The sequence below is a fragment of the Electrophorus electricus genome, chromosome 14, assembly GCF_041902795.1.
Source record: "Electrophorus electricus isolate QZ-2024a chromosome 14, ASM4190279v1, whole genome shotgun sequence".
Lineage (NCBI taxonomy): Eukaryota > Metazoa > Chordata > Actinopteri > Gymnotiformes > Gymnotidae > Electrophorus > Electrophorus electricus.
The window spans coordinates 5,880,264-5,907,317 of NC_137510.1; the positions used below are offsets into that span (position 1 = coordinate 5,880,264).

General features: G+C 44.0%; 1 long non-coding RNA gene across 1 annotated transcript; it reads right to left on the reverse strand.

The window, feature by feature from the left end:
- Nucleotides 1–749: 749 nt before the first annotated feature.
- LOC118242171 (uncharacterized) lies at nt 750–18,547 on the reverse strand. Its single transcript, XR_004776614.2, has 3 exons — nt 18,344–18,547; nt 15,597–15,655; nt 750–1,281 (listed from the first exon to the last, which is right to left on the reverse strand). It is a non-coding gene; the product is annotated as an uncharacterized LOC118242171 (long non-coding RNA).
- Nucleotides 18,548–27,054: the final 8,507 nt, after the last annotated feature.

Below are 27,054 nucleotides of genomic sequence, written 5' to 3' on the forward strand. Positions count from 1 at the left end.
GTGGGACGGTGCTTACTTTCGCAGAAGTTTTGTCGGAAAGTATCGTAAATAATATAATCCACATTTCTGCACTTTCCTTCGGGAATAACTAAAAAACGGAACATATGTAATAGAATATAGGCCTAACTGAGAGCATGGAATATATCGAACGTGTGTAATGTCACCCCTCTTGACTCCACCCGGTTGCTCAAATCTCACCAGCTCATAAACCTGTTGCTGATTCATTTATTTATAAACTTTAGCACTGAGACTGACATTTTTCACGCACATCTGTGCGGAGATTTTGAAATCCGGAAAGTGACTGAGACACGACTGTCTCTCTCACATTATGTAACAAGGCACAAGACACACACAAAAAAAAAAAAAAAAAAAAAACCAGCCAAAAATAACCCCACATGACTATGTTCCCAGATAATACGTTTACAAAGAGAAGAGTTTTCAGATAAAAAGTAAATTAAAAAAAACAACAACAACAACAACAAAAAGTGATATTGTGAATTAATTGGCATCTTAGAGCTTTTAGATTGTATACTAGAGGTATTTTTTTTCTCACAACTTAAATTAAATTTTGAATTAGGGCCTATAACAAACCAAACAATGATAATGATAAACATTAAAAAAATCTTTTTGAATGTGTTTAATGAATCTTTCTGGAGCCTATACTGCTGTGCTGGCACTATTTTACTGGTCTAGTCCAGAAAATAGATTTCTGACAGCTCACATAGGCCAGAGGATGAGGAGCTCCAAAATACCTTTATTAACAATAATTCATTACAACGTGGCAAAACAGAACTGTTTACAGCAACCCTCAAGTTGAGTCTGGAGCTTTTCCCCATTATTAACTGAGAAATCCACAGCACTCAAAAACTCCTGTCCACACGCCATCAAGTCACATTTATTTATATAGTGCTTTTTACATCACAAATCAGCTTTACAAATGTATGGGCCCACATCACCAATGAGCAAGCCAGAGGCAAATGTGGCAAGGAAAAACTCCCTGGGCAGAATTAAGGAAGAAACCTTGGGAGGACCAAGACTAAGGAAGGAATTAATACTTCTGTGGCAGTCCAGCTAATAAACAGTCCCTGTTTTATTACATTATGTTTAGTCCAAGTATTTCATTACAGATGTGGGAGTCTCAGCTACTCCAGGGGGTCTAGGGTGGGTGAGCTGTATCTGTATATGGTGGATGGATGGATATGTCAGCATCTGTTCATTTAGTGGTGGCACTGAGGACATCCTCTGGCATCATCTTGGATGCTTTATCACAGATGAGCATGTCTAGTGCAGTGTTGGCATTATTTCCACAGTAACATGCAAATAAAACAGAAATATATAGTTAGATCTGTAAGGATGAACAGCACATATCCAGCCTTAAACCTTATCTGGTGAGTTAATTCCAGTTTACATTTAGCTCATTTTATCCAGAGTGACTTACAATTATGACTGAAGCAACTAGGGTTAAGGTCCTTGCTCAGGGGCCAAACTGTAGCAACTTGGTAGTGGTGTGGCTTGAACTGGCAAACATCAGTTCCTTAACCACTGAGCTAACCCAATAAGTAGCAGTGATAGTTCAGAATAGCTAGCAACTAACAATAAGATCATGCTCACATTCATATTCCGAAAATATTAAATTTAAAATGATAACCCACTGAGATGCCCCTGTTTGGTTCAAAGAGCAAAGATTTGTTAACCTGCCCAAACACACCCACTGAGTCACATATAGTAATCTAACACCAGATAGGTGTTCCTTTTTTGGTGGGATAAACCATTCCTGTTTTAATTAGGAAATTATGTCAACACATAACATTCTCTGACTAATTTTTTTTAGTCATGGTTGCTAGTTATCTCATAGTTATCTCATTTGGGCATCATTAACTATAGTCAATGATGGTTGAGTTGGAGCTCATTTTCACTTTTCTATTAAGACACCTTTAATATGGCTGAAACTGATATGGCACAATGGCACCATGTTCAAAATGACCCAGATTCTACTTCATAGTCATACTCCTCATCAAACATATTTCTGTGAACGTTGCTTGCTTAGCAATATTTAATGAATGCTACTTGCTCTGTATGCACGAACCCATCCTGACATGGTGGATGATTGTTGTTCACTAAAGTACACAGGCAGAGAATATGAAAAAGCTTTGGTGTTAGAAAGTGCTTTCGTCACAAAAGAGGGCTTAACAAAGCAATTATGAGAAGCATCAATGTCAGTCACAGCACAGTAAAGGTAATACAGTCTTGCCAGGGTGTCTCCTCATCTTTAAAGGACAAGAATAGGGGCCCTCTACATGCATACACCATGCACACACACACATTCACACACACCATGCTCACACACACATTCACACACACCATGCACACACACACACATTCACACACACCATGCGCACACACACATTCACACACACCATGCACACACACACACATTCACACACACCATGCACAAACACACATTCACACACACCATGCACAAACACACATTCACACACACCATGCACAAACACACATTCACACACACCATGCACAAACACACATTCACACACACCATGCACACACACACATTCACACACACCATGCACACACACACACATTCACACACACCATGCACAAACACACATTCACACACACCATGCACAAACACACATTCACACACACCATGCACACACACACATTCACACACACCATGCACACACACACATTCACACACACCATGCACCCACACACATTCACAAACACACATTCACACACACCATGCACAAACACACATTCACACACACCATGCACAAACACACATTCACACACACCATGCACAAACACACATTCACACACACCATGCACACACACACATTCACACACACCATGCACCCACACACATTCACAAACACACATTCACACACACCATGCACAAACACACATTCACACACACCATGCACACACACACATTCAAACACACCATGCACACACACACATTCACACACACCATGCACCCACACACATTCACAAACACACATTCACACACACCATGCACAAACACACATTCACACACACCATGCACAAACACACATTCACACACACCATGCACAAACACACATTCACACACACCATGCACACACACACACATTCACACACACCATGCACAAACACACATTCACACACACCATGCACACACACACATTCACACACACCATGCACACACACACATTCACACACACCATGCACACACACACACATTCACACACACCATGCACACACACACACATTCACACACACCATGCACACACACATTCACACACACCATGCACACACACAACATTCACACACACCATGCACACACACACATTCACACACACCATGCACAAACACACATTCACACACACCATGCACAAACACACATTCACACACACCATGCACACACACACATTCACACACACCATGCACACAAACACACATTCACACACACCATACACAAACACACATTCACACACACCATGCACAAACACACATTCACACACACCATGCACACACACACATTCACACACACCATGCACACACACACATTCACACACACCATGCACCCACACACATTCACAAACACACATTCACACACACCATGCACAAACACACATTCACACACACCATGCACAAACACACATTCACACACATCATGCACAAACACACATTCACACACACCATGCACACACACACACATTCACACACACCATGCACAAACACACATCATGCACACACATCATGCACACACATCATGCACACACACACATTCACACACACCATGCACAAACACACATTCACACACACCATGCACACACACACATTCACACACACCATGCACAAACACACATTCACACACACCATGCACACACACACACATTCACACACACCATGCACACACACACACATTCACACACACCATGCACACACACATTCACACACACCATGCACACACACAACATTCACACACACCATGCACACACACACATTCACACACACCATGCACAAACACACATTCACACACACCATGCACACACACACATTCACACACACCATGCACACACACACATTCACACACACCATGCACCCACACACATTCACAAACACACATTCACACACACCATGCACAAACACACATTCACACACACCATGCACAAACACACATTCACACACATCATGCACAAACACACATTCACACACACCATGCACACACAGACATTCACACACACCATGCACAAACACACATTCACACACACCATGCACACACACACATTCACACACACCATGCACACACACACATTCACACACACCATGCACACACACACACATTCACACACACCATGCACAAACACACATTCACACACACCATGCACAAACACACATTCACACACACCATGCACACACACACATTCACACACACCATGCACACACACACACATTCACACACACCATGCACACACACACATTCACACACACCATGCACAAACACACATTCACACACACCATGCACACACACACATTCACACACACCATGCACACACACACATTCACACACACCATGCACCCACACACATTCACAAACACACATTCACACACACCATGCACAAACACACATTCACACACACCATGCACAAACACACATTCACACACACCATGCACAAACACACATTCACACACACCATGCACACACACACATTCACACACACCATGCACACACACACACACACATTCACACACACCATGCACAAACACACATTCACACACACCATGCACAAACACACATTCACACACACCATGCACACACACACATTCACACACACCATGCACACACACACATTCACACACACCATGCACCCACACACATTCACAAACACACATTCACACACACCATGCACAAACACACATTCACACACACCATGCACAAACACACATTCACACACACCATGCACAAACACACATTCACACACACCATGCACACACACACACATTCACACACACCATGCACAAACACACATTCACACACACCATGCGCACACACACATTCACACACACCATGCACACACACACATTCACACACACCATGCACTCACACACACATTCACACACACCATGCACAAACACACATTCACACACACCATGCACAAACACACATTCACACACACCATGCACACACACACATTCACACACACCATGCACACACACACACATTCACACACACCATGCACAAACACACATTCACACACACCATGCACAAACACACATTCACACACACCATGCACAAACACACATTCACACACACCATGCACACACACACACATTCACACACACCATGCACACACACACATTCACACACACCATGCACCCACACACATTCACAAACACACATTCACACACACCATGCACAAACACACATTCACACACACCATGCACAAACATACATTCACACACACCATGCACACACACACATTCACACACACCATGCACACACACACATTCACACACACCATGCACCCACACACATTCACAAACACACATTCACACACACCATGCACCCACACACATTCACACACACCATGCACAAACACACATTCACACACACCATGCACAAACACACATTCACACACACCATGCACACACACACATTCACACACACCATGCACACACACACATTCACACACACCATGCACACACACACACATTCACACACACCATGCACAAACACACATTCACACACACCATGCACAAACACACATTCACACACACCATGCACACACACACATTCACATACACCATGCACACACACACACATTCACACACACCATGCACAAACACACATTCACACACACCATGCACAAACACACATTCACACACACCATGCACACACACACATTCACACACACCATGCACACACACACATTCACACACACCATGCACCCACACACATTCACAAACACACATTCACACACACCATGCACAAACACACATTCACACACACCATGCACAAACACACATTCACACACACCATGCACACAAACACACATTCACACACACCATGCACACACACACACATTCACACACACCATGCACAAACACACATTCACACACACCATGCACACACACACATTCACACACACCATGCACACACACACATTCACACACACCATGCACACACACACACATTCACACACACCATGCACAAACACACATTCACACACACCATGCACAAACACACATTCACACACACCATGCACACACACACATTCACACACACCATGCACACACACACACATTCACACACACCATGCACAAACACACATTCACACACACCATGCACAAACACACATTGACACACACCATGCACAAACACACATTCACACACACCATGCACACACACACATTCACACACACCATGCACACACACACATTCACACACACCATGCACAAACACACATTCACACACACCATGCACACACACACACATTCACACACACCATGCACACACACACACATTCACACACACCATGCACACACACATTCACACACACCATGCACACACACAACATTCACACACACCATGCACACACACACACATTCACACACACCATGCACACACACATTCACACACACCATGCACACACACATTCACACACACCATGCACACACAGCCAGAGCATGTACTTTTCACCACTGGGTGGACTGAACATTCACAGAGCAGGTGGCCAGCTGCCCTGCAAAAGACACAGAGACCATTTTGGATTCTTCTCTCTTTCTTCCACTGAGAGATTCCAATTTGGCCTACAAAATGAAATGAAAGCCAAATGAATTTGGTGTTATGCCTCCAAGTAACTGCAGTGCCTGTTTATCTAACTGCTGAGATGACCCAAGATTATTTGAATTGAATTATACTCAGTTTCATCTCAACAACTTGTCAGTTTAATGTTCATAGAGGCTCAAGAAACTTAATGTTTCACAAATGTTCATTACACATTTTATTATTTTATTCACATTAAGGGAATAATGCAAATCACAGTACACCAACCTTTAACTGATTGAGATAGTCTTAATACACATGTCTAGATATAATGTGTTTCAGCCATTTTAGGAGAAGGGAACTATGGATGGCAGCACAAAGTCTCTCATTTAAAAACTAAAATAACACAGTGCCTCAACTGTTTGTCAGAACACTTTCATGAAACTTGATTTAAGACCAAAACTCAGCAGACAGCCCTTTTTCTTAAATTGTTAAAGACCTTCATTTGAAGGTCTCTCACTATTTGTTCCCTGCATGTCTCAGCAAACTTCCAATTTCACAGTCACATAACGAGCTTAACCTTGGCCATGTCTGCCATGAATAATTCTGCAATAAAAACAATATGCAAAACACACATGAACCTACACAGAAAATCTTGCTCATGTTGTTCAAGATTTGACTTTATGATGTGAGTTCTTTTTCTTGTCACGTCACGGCCCCGCCCCCTCCTCAAACGTCTTCATGTGTGTGTTCGTCTCTGTTGCCACGACCTCTCGTGTCGTTCACCTGTTCTGTGTTAGGTGTAAGCATCTATATATGTCTCCTGTGTTGTAGTGCATGTTGTTGGTGTTTGAGTTGTGTACAGCGTTTAAGGAAGTCATAAGTGTTGCATGTTTGGAGAAGTAAAACTGTCTCATCGTGCCTCGTCCCTGCATCCTGCTTGTCCTTGAATCGTCACAGTTCTACAATATCTTTTCATTTTTTGCATTTAATTGGATAAAAAAATCAGTTTCTAATACATTGGCACTGAAACATTCGTTCGTGAGGAACTTTAAACTTTTTAAATAGCTTAATCAGTTCCTTAATGAGATCTTGTGCATTAAGAGTAAAATCTTTTATTTTTTCTGGCTCTCATATGTTCTCTTGCCATTTTTTCTTTTTGTCTGTAATTCACTTATGACAGCCTTCTTCTTTTTGTCATGGTGCGCTGAGCATCAAGCAGGAGGGACATGCCCACTCACTCACACTCACACACACACACACACCAACACACCATCACTTGATGTGTTTCCTGTACTTCTCACGGTATGGCCCCTCCCCCCAAACGTCTCCCCGTGTGTGTCCTCATCTGATGACACCTCCCTGCATGCCCCATTGGGCAGGCTACTTAATCCAGATTGGCACCTCCTGGGTGGAGCCTTGGGTGGAGCCTTGGGTGGTACCTTGGGTGCCGGAGGCCCTTCACTCTCGGAATCTGCCAACGCGATATCCATCTCCGAGAGAGAATCCCTATGGAGGACCTCCTCCGCCTCCATCGCCGGATTCTCCACTTGCGATGTCGGTGCATTCTGATTAGAGTTTGACGTCACTATGGCCCTCACTCCCTTAGTGTTCCTGGTGGTCCCAGTAAGGGTAATAGGACCCCGCGGGGTCCAGACCTTGATACTGGTCTCCCTGGTACCAGCTGTCACAGCCCATCAGGGGTTTTTAAGACTCTGTCACGTCCTCTCTTGAAACACCCCTATGGCCCCCCCAAAATTTTCCAGGAGCACTCTCCCCTGTCTTCACGGTACTGAGAGTGCCCAGGAATATGCAGGTATTCCCTGTAAGGGCTGGGGAGGAATGGTTATGCACCTTCTTCCACTTCCTTCTTTTTCTTGTTTCTCTTTCCTGGCATCCTTGGGTGGTCGATGTTTCTGTAATGTGAGGAGGTAAAGCAGGATTCGAGGACGAGTCATGTTACACACAACGAATGTTTACTGTGGCACAAAAGAAAACTACGTGGTTAGCAGGCTCACAGCTCCCAGCCCCAGAGCTCGAGCACCTAAGCCGAAGCCTCGTAAAGCAAAAAGGCAGCGACACCAGTGGTTGCCCCCGAGAAAGACAAATCAGCATGTGCATCTCCAGACACGTGCGTGCTGAAGCCGGAGCAGCTGCCGTCACACAAATTGGCGAGAACGGATCCAGTCCAGCCAGGGCGGACTCCGATCCATCCAACAAGTGGGGGACTGACTGGAGATCCTGCTACCTTCCCCAGACTGTTTATTGGCCCTCTATGTAGTCCTGTTTTTGTACCTGTCCCAGTTGCTGTGCCTATCCCTGTTTCGATCACTGTACCTTGTCTCCTTTTGTGTCTGTGCCTGTTCCTGTCAGTGTATCCGTCCCTGTGTTTGTTGTTGTATTGGTCCCTGTCCTACCCACCACTGTACTGCTCACGCTGGCCCTTATTGGGTCGCTCGGCCTCGCTGTGGGCTTTGGGGCCGTAGTCCAATAGGCCGGCGTGCTGGCAGTCGCGCCGTTGGGAAGGGGCTCTGTCACGGTATGGCCCCTCCCCCCCAATATCGCCCTGTGTGTGTGTGTGTGTGTGTGTGTGTGTGTGTGTGTGTGTGTGGGTGTGTGTCCGTATGGCCACGCCCTCCCTGTGTTTCACACCTGCTCCTTATTGTGTGTCGTTAGTATGCATGTATATAAGTCTTGTGTCTGAGTATAGGTGTTGTCGATGTTTACACCCGGTTAGCCTGCTAACCATGTAGTTGTCTTTTATGTCACAATAACATTCGTTGTAACATGACTCGTCCTCGCATCCTGCTTTACCTACTCATGTCACAGTACTCAGTGAGTGCGCATCAGCTGTCTTCAGGTGTCTTCATCGTTTAGTGTGTGCTCAGATATACTGGGGGCTGTAATTTCTGACAGAAACAACAAGAAAATAAAAGTGCACTGGCTGCTGGGACCCAGTGGAACAAACCAGCCCTCGTGGAGGTCTTTGTGGGAGGACTGCGAGGACAACTGCCAGCTGAACTTGCTTGCAAATAGGAGGCGGCGACCCCGATGATGTCGTTCATCTCACCATCACCTACAACCACCTTCTGGAAGAGAAATGCCACTCCACAGTGGGACAGGCTGCTTCTTCCAAAGAACCCTTACAGCTGGGTGGCCCCAGGGCCAGCGAAGACCTGATAAGGAGGGGAGAAGATATGATCAGGTGAGTAACTCTCCCAGAGTTCTGCATCGCGGGGAGAGTTATGCACAGGGGTCGCTCTTCTTGTTTCAGCATTACAACTCTGGTGCAGCTGGTAATTTCATGAACCGAGGACTCGCCAGGAGAGCGTGGTTTATGCACATCCCTCTGCTGTCTCCTCTCCTCATGCATGCTCTTGATGGAGGACCTGTGAGGACATGATCAGGCTGTGCTCCTCCTGTTAATCTCCATAAAGAGCCTGGATGTCAATGCCATCTCAATCCCTGCACAATACCAAGACCTTGCCGAGGTGTTCAGTCCCACCGAGGCTGCACAGTTTTCTGCTCATCGTAGCTTTGACTGTGCCATCAACCTAAAAGAGCTATGCAGGGAGAATCTGCTCTTCCAGGAGGAGGAGCAAGTCATGGAGCAATACAACCACGAGGGTCTGACCCAGGGTTTTGTCCGCCCCTCCACCTCACCTGCCTCGGCCAGTATCTTCTTTGTTAAGAAGACAGATGTTGGACTGAGGCCATGCATTGACTATAGGGGTCTAAATGCTCTTTTAGTCAAGTACCCATACTTGCTGCCACTAGTACCAGCTGCTCTCATGCAGCTACAGGGAGCGCAGTGCTTTAATAAATTAGAGCTCTGCAATGCCTATAATCTAATAAGGATTGAAGAGGGTGACAAATGGGCTCTGTGCATATGCAACCCTGCAAGGTGGAGGCAGAGACTGAATGGCAAAAACCGCAGATGTGCCACAGCAGTTCCTTAGGTTCACAAACTTCTACTGGCAGTTCATCTGGTCTTTCATCATCTTTGCCAGGCCTCTGACTGATCTGCGGACCTCAAAGGCACGTTCGCCAGCGCCCCTGTACAGCAACCCGACTCAACCCAAGCACTTTGTCATGGAGGTTGATGCCTTGGACGAGGGAGTCAGTTCTGTGCTGTCCCAGCGAGCAGGCAACACCGGTAAGCTTCAGCTAATCGCATACTTCTCCTGTAAATTGAGCCCTGCCAAGTGCAACTGCTGAGTAAGCAACAGAAACCTGCTGGCAATGAATCTTGCCTTCAAAGAATGGAAGTATTGACTCAAGGGAGCATGACACTCCTTTACGATAATCACCGACCACAAGAATCTGGACGGAAAAGCGGCTTAACTCCAGGCAGGCTTGGTGGTCTCTCTTTCTTCCGGTTTGTGTTTCAGATCAAATCTATTTTATTTTAAACCTTGGCAGAATAAATTAATCTAAATAAATTAGATTAATCAAATAAATTAATCTAAATCAGTAAATAAATGTACATTTATTGTGTTTTCAATTTGAAAGGCCTCTATCTTAATCCTAGTGTTAATGCTTATTATAGCATTATCTTGATGAACTGGAAATCTGTGACGGTGGCGGTTCAGAGGAAGCGAGAGGCAAGGTTGGTCCAAAGTGCTCTTTATTTTCCATTGTCAGAATGCGAAGATAACACTACGAATGGTACACACTACCAAGTTTCGGTAGTCCTTGTAGCAACGTGATCGGTGGAAGTGAGTAGTGCGACGGGACACTAATATGCAGCACTCTCTCTCAGGACCTGTGGGTTTAAATAGAGAGAATGAACAAGGAACAGGTGAAGGTGATTATTATTGGGAATGAGGCAGGTATTTAGTGTAATCCCTAGCAGAGGTGGGCGTGTCCCTACTTTTGGCTGCCCGACCAACCGTGAAAGAACGCCCCCCCCCGCTGCGCTCCTCCATGGCCATATTCTTCCCAGTCCACCAGAAGATACTGCAACCCGTTACCCAACCTCTGGGAGTCAAGCAGTCCTCTTACCCTATAAGCCAGTCCCCTGTCCATGTCTATAGGTGGGGGCGGGGTAACTGAGTGACCAGAGTCTTCTTTGAGGGGACCTTCTGCCACAGGCTTTAGGGCGGATACATGGAAGCTCCTGGACGCCCTGCTATTGCCGGGCACGACTACCCAATAGGCGACTTCGTTGTTCCGCTTGGTGATGGTGTAAGGACCTTCATACCTAGTTGCCAGTTTGCCCGTGGAACCTGCGCAACTGTCCTTTGTCGCCACCCACATGCTTTGTCCTGGAGCATACAAGGGGGTCTTTCCATGTCTCCTGTCAGCTTTCTTCTTGTATGCCGCGATTGCTCTGCTTAGCTTCTGATGCGTCTCCTCCCATACTTGTTCACTGCGCCGAAACCCATCCTCTACCACTGGTTGGTCAGACACAGGGGTGTTTCAGGGGTAGAGCAGTGGCTGGTATCCTAAAACGCACTCAAATAGTGTCAACCCAGTCCCTGTGTGATGCAGCGAATTCTGCGCATACACAGCCCAGGAAAGGTAAGTGCTCCAGGTTTCGGGGTGTCTGACAGTAATGTCGCAAGAACTTACCTAATTCCTGATTTGCCCTCTCTACCTGACCATTAGCTTGGGGGTGGTAGCCAGAAGTCAGGCTGACTAATGTCGAGTTTCCCAAGTAGTTCCTTCCATACTCTCGACACGAATTGCGGTTCTCTGTCTGAAACAAGGTCCACTGGTAAACCGAATTGTCTGAAGATGTGACAGAAGAGTAGGTCAGCGGTCTCCAGGGCCGTAGGCAGTCCTGTTAAGGGAATAAACCGGACCATTTTAGAGAACCGATCAACAATCACTAGGACGACCGTGTTACCCTCAGAGGCAGGTAAGTCCATGGCGATGTGTGACCACAGGCACACAGAAGTAGGCAACAGAAGCAGCTTATCTGCAGGTGGTGTGCGGGGTGTCTTACTGTGTGCGTAGTCCGAGCATGAAGCCACATAGCTCACATAGTTTATGGCTGGCCACCAATGTCATGTGCCTAACAGTTGGGCTGTGCAGGTAGACACCCAGATGTCCCGTACCTAATGAAGTGTGTACCCATGTGATAAGTGCACGACAATGTTTAGGGGGCACCACGATTGGGTGGACAGTGCAGATGAGGATTGGCCACCACTATTTGCTGGTCAAAATCCCAACTCACAGACCCCAGGAAACAACAGGGAGAAAGAACCGGTTCCAAACTGGTCAACTGAGCCTCTGTATGATGTTGTTGGGAGCGCATGTCAGCCCTTACGTTTTTCTCCCGTGGTCTGTACTTGACTTGAAAAACGAACCTAGAGAAGAATAGCCACCACCTTGCTTGCCTGGCATTCAGACATTTGGTCGTCTGGAGGTACTCCAGGTTCTTGTGATCAGTGATCACCGTGAAGGGGTGTTGCGATCCCTTTATACAATGCCTCCATTCTTCAAAATTTCATCACTCAGACTCCGTAATTTCAGACTCAGTTTGTGTGAAAAGTAGACTAGGGGCCTCAGTCTCTCTACCTTTCCTGTGTATTGTGAGAGCACTGCGCCTACTCCCACATCTGATGTGTCCACCTTTTTATTGGGTCCGGTTGTTATAGCACTGGGGTGGTAGAGAAGGCGGCCTTGAGCCTCTTGAATGAGCTCTCTGCTTCAGGACTCCATTTCACCCTTCATGCTTGTCCCCTTAGTAGTTCAGTGAAGGGTTTAGCCAGCATGCTGAAGGACTTAATAAATATCCTGTAAAAATTAGTGAATCCAAGGAACCGCTGTAACTCCTTACGAGTCTGCGGTCTTGGCCAGGCCATCACGGCCTCCACTTTGCCAGCTTGCATACACACGCTGCCCTCCTGAATGACATAACCTAAGAAGGTTACCTCTCTGCAGTGGAATTCACACTTCTCTGCCTTACAGTAGAGGGAGTTCTGCAATAGGGTACAACGGTCCTTACATCTTGCACATGTTGGTCCCAGGAGGAGGAATAGATGTCATCGATATAAGCAATGATTTACCCAAGAACTCCCTTAAGACCTTGTTGATATACTCTTGGAAGATAGTGGGAGCAATGGCCAGGCCATACGGCAGTACTAAATATTTGTAATGCCCTGATGATATGCTGAAGGGAGTTTTCCACTCATCACCCTCTCTAATCCTTATGAGGTTATATTCATTGCGTAGGTCTAATTTGGTGAAACACCTGGCTCACCTTAACTGTTCAAGCACCGCTGGGACCAAGGGCAGGGGATAGTGGTACTGTACAAGCAGCTGGTTAAGCCCTCTGTAGTCCACACATGGTCTTAAACCACCGTCCTTTTTTTTTTTTTTACAAAAAACACACTAGCAGAGGCCGGTGACCTAGAGGGATGGATGTACCCTTGCCTTGTCTGAAGGCCTGCATCAGATCTCGATACTCCTCAGGATTGGAGAAGTGTTTCTCAACCCCAGGACTCCCTACAGATGTCGCTTGGAACGGGATTACCCAGGCGGTCAAACATCTTTGGTCGCAGGAGGGTGCCGACTTAAGGACGAGGTTCTTGTTCCAAAGTAGATGAGGGTTGTGAGTACGCAATCATGTTAGACTTAGTGTGATGGGGTAAGAGAGAGAAGAAAGGAGGTAGAAAACGATATGTTCAACATGCTCCCCGTTAGTTTCAAGGACAATGCGAGGAGTGGCATGTGTGATGCAACCTGATCCTACTGGTCCTCCATCGAGCGCTTGCACGCTTAAAGGGGAAGGCGGGGCGATGGATTTTATTCCCAACTTCTTCGCGAAACCCCGGTCCATAACATTGCCTGCTGCGCCAGCGATTAGCAGGGATGCAGCAAGCCGACGACCCTGGCGGAATACTTTCACCGGTAATTTAAACATGGAAAGAGTCGAGAAGGAACTCACCGAATGGTTGTGTCTCCTCTGATTCTTGGGCTTGTTCCTTGCCCCTGCCATGCCTAATTGCATCGGCTCCTCTGGAGCTTCCGTCTGCCCAGTCACCGGAGGTCCCTCTCGCTGAGGCAACCCTCGGTAGCGTCGTCGCTCCTGCAGGAGGTGGTCATATGTAATGGCGAGGCAAATGACTTCATTCAGTGAGGTAGCCTCCTGTATGCATGCTAACTCTGCTTTTAAGTCTGCCCTCAGCCCATTTATGAAAATGTCCACCAAGGCAGGCTCGTTCCATTAAGTACCCACAGCAAGTGTCCGGAACTCCATAGAGTAGTCCGCTGTGGTCCTGTATCCCTGGCTTAATCGCAGACCGCAGAGTCTCCCCTGACGTGGATGGTAAAATATCACTTTCAATTCTTGAATGAAACCATGGTAGTCATTCATCAATGGGGACAAATTGGCCATGGGTGTGGCTCCCCAGGTGCGTGCCTTCCTGGTTAACCTGGAGATGACAAAAGATACTCTGGCATGGTCTGGCAAACAGGGTTGATATCCCAAAAAAAGTTTGCATTGCACCACAACGCCTTCACAGCTTTCTGGGTCTCTTCTGTACGCCTTGGGGGAAGCAATCAGACATCTTAACCCTTCCGGTACAGGTGGGGTAACGGCAGGGGTTGCTCGCTGTTCGGGACTCATGGCCAGGCGGTTCACACACTGCCTGAGATTCTGAACTAGTGAGCAGATCTCCCTAATCTCCTGCTTCTGCTGCTCCAGTGTCACAACCTGGATAGAAAGCAGTTGGGCCCAATCAGTGCTGCTTGCTTCCAGGTGGCTGCACATTCTGTGATGGTGGTGGTTCAGAGGAAGCGAGAGGCAAGGTTTCTCCAAAGTGCTGTTTATATTTCATTGTCAGAACATGAAGATAACACTACGAATGGTACTCACTACTATGTGGGAGCGAGTAGTCCGACGAGCCACTAATGTGCAGCGCTTTCTCTCGGGACCTGTGGGTTTAAATAGAGAGAATGAACAAGGAACAGGTGAAGGTGATTAATAGGCAGGAGACTGGGAACGAGGCAGGTATTTAGTGTGATGCCTAGCAGGAGTGGGTGTGTCCCTTCCTCTGGCTACCTGGCCAACTGTGACAAAATCAAGGAGGACTACTAACTTTGCTCAGTAGAAAAACTTACTTATAGATTGCACATCAATGGAACACATTTCAACTTCAATAAAGAACAAATCCATGGAATTTAGCTCAACATGGTCAACATTCATTAACTTCCTATGAAAGTAATAGCCCAAACTCAACTTGATTTGTTGGTTGTGTGTCCCATTTTGTCAATTATGGAAGATCAAACAAAATAAATCCCAGATAAAGGCAAAGCTGTGAGGTAAAATAAAGACATTGACGCTGGCATTTCATATTTAACATTGTATTCAGAACTCTCTAATGGTTTAAAGCATTTTATGTGCTACTGTTAATTACACATGAACTACATTAAGATTCTGTGAAATGGCTTGTACGGTTTTGAAGAAATCATGCCTTGTGGTGTGTCACTTGTGTAGACACACAGGAAGTTTCACGTCTGTTGACCTCATGCTCTATAGAGCTGTGCTCTGTTTTTTACTGTGTATAAATGACTCAGTATGCAATGACAGGTCTATTCTTGGCTCTGAACAGTGTGTGCAAGACACTTGAATCCTTTCTGCAGAAAACTTGCTATAAAGCACAAAGGACTAATTGAGGGTCCGGTGCTTTATTTTCATCTGGACTTGGTGTTGATGGTGGTGTGTCTCCCTCAAGAGAAATTGTCTTCAGTAATATCATCCAATAACATATTCAGGAGAAGGACAGACTGAGACCCTAACCAGCATATAAGGGGATAAAAATGTGTGTGAGAGAAAAAAATATCAAGACCACAACACCAACAGGACTGTGTGAGAGAAATATCAAGATCACAACTACTGTCACTGTGTGACAGAGTTAGTAAGTTTATGTGATGCAAATAATTTCTATTATTTTCTATTTTCTATTTTTCACTTGCAGGTACGAATTGAACCATTTTATGCTCCTGAGAGTCCAACCGACTTCTCAAGTATGTCTATGAGAACCTTAAGGTCTACGGTATCAAAAGCTGCACTGAGATCGAGCAGTGGTGATACTTCCCAGAGTCTGCATTTAAACAAATGCCATTAATTACCATAATTAGAGCAATCATCAGTACTATGAATAGGCTAATATCCTAATAGAAATGTGTCTAGATTTGCTATTTGAGGATAAAAAATGGAACGATGCTTGAAAGTGATGTTCTCAATGAACAGTAGATTTGAAATGGGTCTGTAATTACTTAACAGTTGGTTTCAGATTTTTGTTTTTTAATAAAGGCTTCAACACTGCAGAGTTTAGTGACCTAGGTAAAATACCTGATAAGAGTGGAATGTTTCCTATCTGAAGTATACTGGCTGCTATTGAGTGAAACACATTCTTTAAGAAGCTAGTCGGTAAGACATCAAGACTGCAAATATATGATTTAAGGTAATTCACTGGATCAGTTAAAAGTTCACTGTTAATAGCACTAAACAGTCATTTTCATGATAAGGTTACATGGTGACAGACAGGTCACAGGGTGGATAACAACTAATGGCTTGTTTGATATTGAGAATTTTAGTGCCAAAAAAGAATGCTAAATCTTTACATTGTTCAGTTGATACTAATTCAGAGGTCATTTGTGATCACAAGTTTGTTAATTTCTCAACCAAAGCGGATTTTGCTGTTGTTAATGTTATTGTTGGTAATGCTACGGAAAAAGGATTGTCTTGCTTTGCATATTACTGTATTGCACTCATGCAGCCTATCTCTGAAGATTACTTTGCGAATCTAAAGTTTTGTCTTTCGCCACCCGCATTCAGCATTCCTGCATTCTCTCTTGTGAATTTGAACTGTGGTAACATTTCTCCATGGTGATTCCTGTTGGGATGAAATTGTTTTAGCTTTAACTAGTGCAATCTCATCCATAACACTAGCACCTTTTAGTTGAAGCTATCCAGCAGAGAATCAACACTTCTTGATGCGTTGTATGGTGCTGTGCACATTTTGCTCATGAAAAATATAGCTGTGCTGTTATTTATAAACATCTAATACTGATGCATCTGAGCTTTAAAAATGTCTAATGAGGCCCACATTTTATAGAACACTTATCATTACTTATCAAAGTAATGATCTGGAAAAAGCTACATCCCTAACAGAGGCTGAAATGTTGAGACATGTATGTCCTTGGAACTGTCAGTATGTTAAAATCACCAGCAATTACAAAATGGTCAAATTAGTGGAAATAAAAGATAACTAGTCTGCAAATTCATCAGTAAAATCTGCATTGTATTTTGGAAGCCTCTAGACAATTCAAGTAATATTATAAGGCACCCCTTTTAGAACTGCACAGAGATACTCAAAGGATGTAAAGTAACTAAATGATAACTGCTTGTACTGAAAGGAACCATTAAGTGAAGTGTCATAGTGCTCCAGACACCCTGCCCAAGGGACATGCCCACTGCCCCCCCCCCCCCATACACACCTCACTCAGATTCACCTGATTATTAATCACAAGCACCTGTGACTTGTTTCACTCATTTTACTCATTTACTCACTCCCCTATTTAAGCCCACAGGTACTCTCCCCCATTGCTGCGCAATACCTGCCTGTGCTGCGTCTAAGATGATGTGCCGAGTTTGTTGCAGCTCTTCTGCATCTCCACTCTTCAAGTATTACCAGCGGTGTGTCTTACTTTTGTTTTTTTTTAATGCTTTTAAGCCAGCTCAAAACTGTGCTCTTTCGTTATCTTTATCATTATGGCGAAAGAAGAGCATCCTTTTTCTTGCACTCACGTCTCCCTCCCTCTGACCCTGCATCACGCAGAACAGTTGCACTTCCACTTTTCGTCTGGGCCAAGAGACATTTATAAAGTTGAAGTCTGGCGATGCTGATTCAATTAAAGTGGTTGTGGCACTACATTCATTTAACCATTTTCCAGTTAAAAGCATAAAGTCAAGCCCATGGAGCTATAATAAAATCATTAATTAAGTGATTAAATGAGATGTGTTTGTGAGAGAACTAATATTAAGGAGAACTAACTTAGTAATGCTTTCTTTGTTCCAAGAGCGGTGGCTCACACATCTTACGTACTGCAGGTTGTACACATTTATTTATATACATGTACGGGCATGTACTCCCTGCTTTTACAGTTTCTGATAAGCACAGGAATGGGAAAGATTACAGGCATGCTGCATCCGAGCTGCTTTTGAAAAAATGCACTGCCGATGTCATCACTGTAGCAGCAGGGAAGCATATCAATGTACTATTTACGAAGGGAATGTCTTCTTCCAGTACAGTGGATAATGGTGAGTGGGGCTCCTGTTGGCAATGTGTTTGAGAGTGAAGCTGCTGTTCTGGTGCTTGAGGATCTTGTCTCTTTTTTGAGCTACAGGTAGTGGAGGAGTTTGATGTTTTTTAAGGGAAAGAAGTATAGATTAGGTAGTAGATAGGAGAAGAAGCTGGGCTGATTTTACGCTGTACTTGAGGGCTGACAGGAAAAGTGACAGCCTCTTCCCAGCCAATACCAGCTTCTCCACTGTTGCTGGGAGGTTCAGGTTGCCTGAGGGGTATTGGAGATTGAGGACACTTTAGAGTCCTAACTGGGTTGTGGTGTCTGGAAGCTGATAAGCTCGGTCATCATCATGGCTCCTGTCAAAGGTCTGTAGCTTCATCAAGGCGCCCATGGTCGGGGGAAGATATTGTGGTGCTGGAACAATAATATCTGCTGATGCAAGGGAGTCCTTGGGTGTTTGTGCGATGCCACTAATGGGGGTGGATAAATAGCACACTGAGAAAATTAAGTTCTCTGTCAGAGTTTTGCCACCCCTCCTGTTTGTGTGCAGTTCATCTTGCTTAAAAAAATTCTCTCTACCCAAAAAAACTGGTTAGAACTGTCTATAAAATTCAGGCTCTTTGACATACAGCTTTTGTGTAGCAAAGTGTTTAATCCACCTAGCCTTGAAAATATGTTTGTTCTCCATGCAGGCAGAGGACCACTGATATACGCTTGAACATTGAACTTGCTAATGGTGTTCAAGAGGTTATTAAAGTTCCTTTTTAAAACTTGGACTCTTGCTTCTTCATGTCAATCTTGCTGACATGCACAATATTTCACTTCACCGCTGCTTAGTCAGCCAGTATCGTCAGCACAGCTGCACGCTGCATTACTGAGTCAGTGGTCTATGGCCTGGACTCCTACACTCTGATACTCCACATGCAGCATAGGCATGACAGCTCTGAAATTCAGATAACAAGTTCCGGAAACTCATTCCCAGAATTGTCATTTTGTAACAATTTTCTGATCTGTTTCTTTTGGTATCCAACATTATCTGCCACATTAATATTAAAAAAATATGTAAATCTCAAAAAATTACCATGTTTGGCTTCATAGTTCTTCTGACTTATCTGTAAATAACAAGCTCAGACACTGTAGCTTGAAAAATGATCATAGCCTGGGCATAACTTTGGACAACCAGTTGTCATTCTCAACTCATGTTTCAAATCTGACCCGTTCTTGCAAATTTCTCTTTTGTAATATACAAAGGATTCAGCCCCTTTTCTCATAGGAACCTGCCCAGCTATTTGTGCAGTCACTTGTAATCTCAAAGCTAGACTACTGCAACTCGTTACTTGCTGGTCTTCCTCTACGAGCCATCAGACTTCTACAACTTGTCCATAATGCCGCAGCACAACTTTGACAGCAGTCAAAGCCTGATCCTGAATACTTTGATCCTCAAGTACGGCTTGGCTTGAAATACCATGCTTCAAGCGTCCTGGAAGATGAGCTTCGAGACTATTCTCTGTCCTGGCTCCTAGATGGTGAAATAAACTTCCGCTTGCTGTCCAGACAGCAGAGTCCCTTGCAGTCTTTAAATGCGGACTGAAGACCCATTTATTCGTGGAATATTTTATATGACCACGAACCCTTTTCCTATGTTGAGTAACTGAAACGCTAGTCCTTATTGTAGGGTATTGTTTATTGCACTTGTCACGGGATGTTCCCCCCACAAGTCACGTGGTATGGCCTGCCGTGTGCAAGGGGGTTCACCCTTATATGTAGCCACACCCCCGTGATGGCACACATCTGCACGGGGTTTAACGTTGAGTGTTTGTCTATTTAAACCCCGTCAGTGAATGAAGTACAAACGTAAAAACGCCACCGTCTCCGTTAGTGTTTCAATTGTTTGTATATTCATGTTCACCATTGCCCCTATGTGTGAGTGCCTCTGTTGTCATTCGTGTTTTATGTCATTAAATGTTTCACTACGTCAAGGGAGTCTGTGCGTCCTGCTCCGCGCCCTGCGGCACTCAGGGCACAGTCACAGCACTGATGTTGACTGCTCCTTTGTTGACTATCAAACTCTAGTACTTATTGTTTATTGCACTGATTATTTGAGATAGAGCTTATGTATTTTGCACTTCTAGGCATCAGATTTGATCCCTGTATATCAACAGCATTCTAGTTCTAGTTCATTGGTATCTTGGACTCCAACCTATTGTACTGGCTAGGATGTAGTCTATCAGTAAATGACAGCATTTTGTAAGTCGCTCTGGATAAGAGCATCTGCCAAATACTGTAAATGTAAATGTAAATGTAAAGATTTCTGAAAATAAAGAAACTAGAGAAAAAAGTAAAGCTAAGAAAAGAAGCATCTGAAGCCCATAAGAAGGGGATGTAAGAAGGGAAGTCTTGCTTTTAGACACCAAAAAGCAAATCCTCACAGTCCACTCTTAAAGAGTTAAAGAATTGATATGTGAAGTCAGTATCTTTTGCTAAGGTGTGCGTGTAGTTTTTTAGATGTAGACAGCTGGAGGGACAGAGTGTAGGGTGCTTTCTCTTCCACCTGCATGAAGTCTTCTACAGATGATGAGAAAAGGAACCACATGTATAAGATGGATTAATCAGTATTCCTGTGATTTAAAAAAAAAAATATTGGGTAAGGTTGCGCTGTCTCACCTTCTGCTCACAGCTCTCCCCCCCATCATCCTGGAATTTATATATGGCTGGGCTAAGGGTACCAGGTAAAGGAGAAGTTATCATTAAGGATGGGTGTTTAGTGGCCAAAAAAGGGGTTCTGGCAATTGGTGTAATTTTCAAATGCTGGAAAGGACTGTTTCAATGTGAAAATCCCCAGATAAGACAGATCGGGAGTTGGCCTTTTCGGTGTGCCATTGGAAGGGTCAAGAAGAGACCACAGATGGCAAGGTATGAGTGTCAAGATTTATTCATCAGTTGGCTGTGGAGATTCCACTGCAGAGTGAAATGATCTTGGGGGCTCAAATTGGAGACATTAGGAAACCAACTCAGGGTTGTTGTAATAGAGTGAACTGAAGAATAGACAGAGACATGTTGGTGGAGTTCCCCTTTAGAATCAGAGCCAGAAAAACCCAGAAAAACATATATACATTACCAGTTTGGACACACCTAACTGAATGTTAGGTTTTCATAGACTTAAAGGCATTTTTAATGGCATTTTAAAGGTAAGTTTTAATGTTGAAAGTTGATAACCTATATATAATTTGAATTTCAAAACACACACACACACACACACACACACACACACACACACACACACACACACACACACACACACATATATATATATATATATATATATATATATATATATATATATATATATATATATATATAATAAAATAATAATACAGTAAGAAATATAAATGAATTTTAAAATGCCCCCTCAACAAATAGTTTTCATTTAGAATTTTAGTGTTTCACCCTACTCACGTGCGAGACTTTTTTAAGACATCATAGTTACCTCATGAATCTGGTTCGGAGATGTCACGGTACAGCTCTTCCTCCCAAACGTCTCCCTGTGTGTGTTCGTCTGTGCCCCCCGTTTCACACCTGCTACTTGTTGTATATCATTAGCATGCGTGTATATGAGTCTCTTGTTTGAGTGTGAATGTTGTCGGTGTTTGACCCTGATAGCCTGTGAGCTATGTCGCCATTGTGGTGTGTATTAATAAACATATGTTCTGTGTTCCACAACTCGTCCCCGCATCCTACTCTGCCTCCTCGGCGTTACGGAAACACCGACCACCGAAGGGTACCCGGGAAAAGGAAAAAGACGCGTAATCGCTCCTCCCCAGCGGTTACAACCAAGAACATGCACAGTTGCTATCAAAGTAAAGGGTGGCTATTTAGATATTTGTTTAAACAATAACATTATTTGTTTAACAGCATAAACACGTGTTATTTCATTGTTTTATACCTTTACTCTTTTTGTAAAATATAGAAAATAGTAAAAATAAAGAGAGTAGATGTGTCCAAACTTTTGACTGGTACTGTATGTATATTACTGCCTCACTTCAAAGATATCTATAAGGATCCAATATATTAATACTTACCCTTAGTCTGGTTGGTACTCTACACTGGTTACTGGCAGGTGGAGATGGACCTGCTGTTAGCAGTCCATTGAGGCTATATTAGGTCAAGAGGATGCTACTGGGACTAATACCCTGGCCTCATTACAGCAGTTGATGCAGAGGTGTTTGGGCAATATGGTCAATTACTCTGCTCATCTACCATGGTGATGTCACTTTTTTGGCTAACTTTTGACAGCATCACTAGTATGAGCCCAATGCTTTTGATTGTGTTTGTCACTTCTCAGAAATTTCTCAGATGGGTCTCATGGTGAATGTACAGCAGCAGCAGCAGGTGCAGTGCCACTATAAAAAAGCTGCAATGTGGAAGGCTAGGCAGGATGCAGAAACAAACCGTGTAGAACACAGTGACATTTAGACATTGCAGCAATTAAGACAGTGAAGCACAAAGGTTCTCATGGTCAAACTGACTAAACAAGACCTTATATACTTGCACAGTAACGACAAAGCGAGGAACAGGTGTGATACACAGGGAGGGCATGGCCATGCAAACAAACATACACACGGAGACCTCAGGGAGGAGGGGGGCCATGCTGTGACAAAAAACAAGGAGACATGAATCAAAATGCAAGCTTTTATTAAAATCACACAAACAGTTGAGATCTGTAAAAGAGTACCAAAACAAATTAAGCTGTCTGGGTAATGGCTGAAAGAATAAGATCACAGATACAAGCGGCCAAAATTTGCTTTCACCACTGGTTAGTGTGGCTCAGTCTCCATGATAGGGTGAGGACCTCAGCTGTCCAGGGGGAGTTCAGAGTAGAACTGCTGTTCCTCAGCATTGAGAGGAGCCGGTTGAGATGGTTTGGGTAGCTCATGCAGATGCCCTCTGGTCACCTCCCGCTAGAGGTATATCAGGCATGGCCAACTGGGACTAAGCCTCGTGGTAGACCAGGACCTGCTGGAAAGACTACATGTCCAAGCTGGCCTGGGAATACCCAAGAATCCCCCAGGAGAAGATGGAGGAAGTGGCTGAAGACGGAGACACCTGGGGTTCGCTACGTACCCTATTGCCAGCATGACCCTGAAATGGACTAAGCAGAGAAGAGGTGACGCACACGCACACAGTGTTGTGTCAAATCCAAATAAACACTGCTGGTTTCACAATACAACACTCATGAAATGCAAAACCTCAAAGTCAATCCCAGAGGCTAATGAACTTCCATCTGTATGAAGTCAACTGCCAAGTTACATAAACAGGCTGGAAAATGCTTGGACCCCTTTATTGGCACATGCAGTTACTGTGTGTGCGCGCGCACGCAACTAGTTTATATGCTATTAGGTGGTCAGTGCTACATGCACCTGGGTTCAAACAGAAACTTCAATTCACGTTAGTAGATGTCTATACAGCTAAAAACATGTTAACACTACATATATAAAAGCTTAAGCAGGAATTGTCAATTTTGCAAAATCTCCTAAGTGGTTTAAATCTAAAACACTCATTAAGAGTGTTTTGGTATGAAATGCTCCTTTTCAGAGAAATGTACCCAGTTAGCTTGTTGAAAGGAATCTGATATCAGAAGTATTTTACAGGTCCAAGATATACATTCTGAGAAGTTATTACACAAAATAGTTAAAGAATACATTGCTGGATGCCTGAGATATTGTCTCGTTATAAGGTTTGTTATAAGGTTGTGCTGATACAGTACTCCTGAAACATCTGGCCACACTGGGCCATAGCACGCCTGCTAAGCTGTGGCTCTGCTGCCTTACTGAATGATACTGTGCTACTTTTGATGGCATGATACCGGTACTAATGAGATTCCCTCACCTGAACCTGCTTGACAATTCCTATTATGAGGATATCTCATTTGGAAGTTAGCAGACAAACCCCCCGAAACCACAGACTATCATACTATACAGTTTAATTTTCTAGAATATCATTATTTGCCTAATTTATTTTGAATCCATTTCCCACTATTGATATTCTTGTTTGTATCAAGACAGCTAGCCAGTCTCACCCAAAGGAGGGTGGGTTTCCATTTTGACCCATGTCCTCCTGACATTTCTTTAATATGTCAGAGGGAGTTTTTCCTTAGAGGTCTAGACCTGGTTCCTGTAGCACTGCTCTAAGACAGTGTATATTGCTAAAAGTGCCATAAATAAAGCTGAATTTAATTGAATGTAATTGAATTGATATACAATTACACTGTAGAATGACCCTAATGCAGAATGACCAACATGGCTACGCTCATTACACCACCCTGAAAGCTTTGTGGAGTGAAATTGCCTTTGGAAGTAACAAATAGTAGGAAGAATGTCATTTGTATAGCCCCTGTATTAATTTTGTGCCCAGCACAAAGACACACGATATATGGCTTAGGATGCAGTCTAATGTATTCCTCAGCCCTTGCATTCATAGAAACTTAATCTTGTTTTAGTTTTCCTGCTTATATTTACAGCACTGTGTGTAGAGAAATGCTCTACAAACAAAAATAACTCCTAATTGTGCACAAGCCTTCATCCATACATACTGTACAATGCTTACCTGTCAAGGTGCTAAATGATTGCAGTCTGCTAGAAGCTGCTCCAGAATCATGTGAAAAGAGTCTGCACATCTTGAAAAGGCGTCACCCCATTCCTAAATGTATGTGTGACGCTGGCAGCACAGAGGAAGCAAGAGGCAGGGTAGCAAAAAAGTGCTCTTTATTATCCCTCGGTCGGTCAACAATGGGAAGCAATTGACAAACCACAAATTATCTTCTTCATAGTATGAACACCGTGACATGACATCAAAGGTCCACTAATGTGCAGCCTCATCTCCTGGCATCTGTGGGTTTAAATAAGGGTAGAAAACAATTAAGGAACAGGTGAATGTAAGCAGTACTCAGGAGATTGTGAGTGGGGCAGGTAAGGGATGTGATTACTAGCAGGAGTGGGCGTGTCCTAGCTGCTAGCCGGCCAACCAGATGTGACAGGATGGCACTGACAGCTTCAGTAACCATGCTGAAACAGACGATCCCAAAAGTCATAGTGCTTAAAAACCTTAATGCCTCATTGATCATAAAGTGCATGTTACTGTTTGACAATGAGTCTGCATTAGCCTGCCTCCAAAGTGCCTGAAGGATAAAAATATTAAGATTAAACCACATCATCACAACATTAGTAAGTTAATGCACTGGCAAAATTAAATAAAAGGGAAGGACATAAAAGTCATCAAAGCCGTCATCACTGAGACAAGTTTAATCTTGGAAAGTCTTTATACATTATGGTTTCAAAGTGATGCACGCTGTCAATTCCAGTGAGCTCAGACATCCATATCACTCATGAACTGACCAGGGCTTGCCTTTCATGTGTGTGTGGTGGCGTCCTGGGCTTCCTGACAGTGTCCAGTGATCTCTTCTCCTTGATTACTGCTGAAATATACAGAGGTTTTGAGGGCCATCAGTTATTGTGGTGCTATGTACTGAGTTGCCTCGTCAAACTTGCAGTGATGCAATCAGCAAAACACTGGCGATTCTGGGACACATACTACTACTCAGCAGGGAAACTTTGGGTCCTGGCTGCCATACCACTGAGCTGGCTCTTTGGTATGATGGTCAGAACACACGTTTACCACCTGAATGACCTTATTTGAGGTTATCTGCTTCAGCTTCTGAGTGTAGCTCTGCAAGAGTCCACCTCCACCATTGTTCACACTGAACAGGAATGCAAACTGGACCTTTCCCAGAACAAATGAAGCTCAACAGCCGAAGAAAACCTACTGCTTATTTTCATGATGGAGACAGTACAAGTCACTAAGCCAGCAACACTGGTTGAAGTTGTGATGTGGGAATATAAATCCCAGTTCTAGTTATTCCAGACATCTTCCAATAATTAAAAAATGTGATCATGCTGAGTTGAATTATAACACAATTATAACGGTGTTATGTTTGCTCACTTAGGAAAAGACCTGCACCTTCTAAT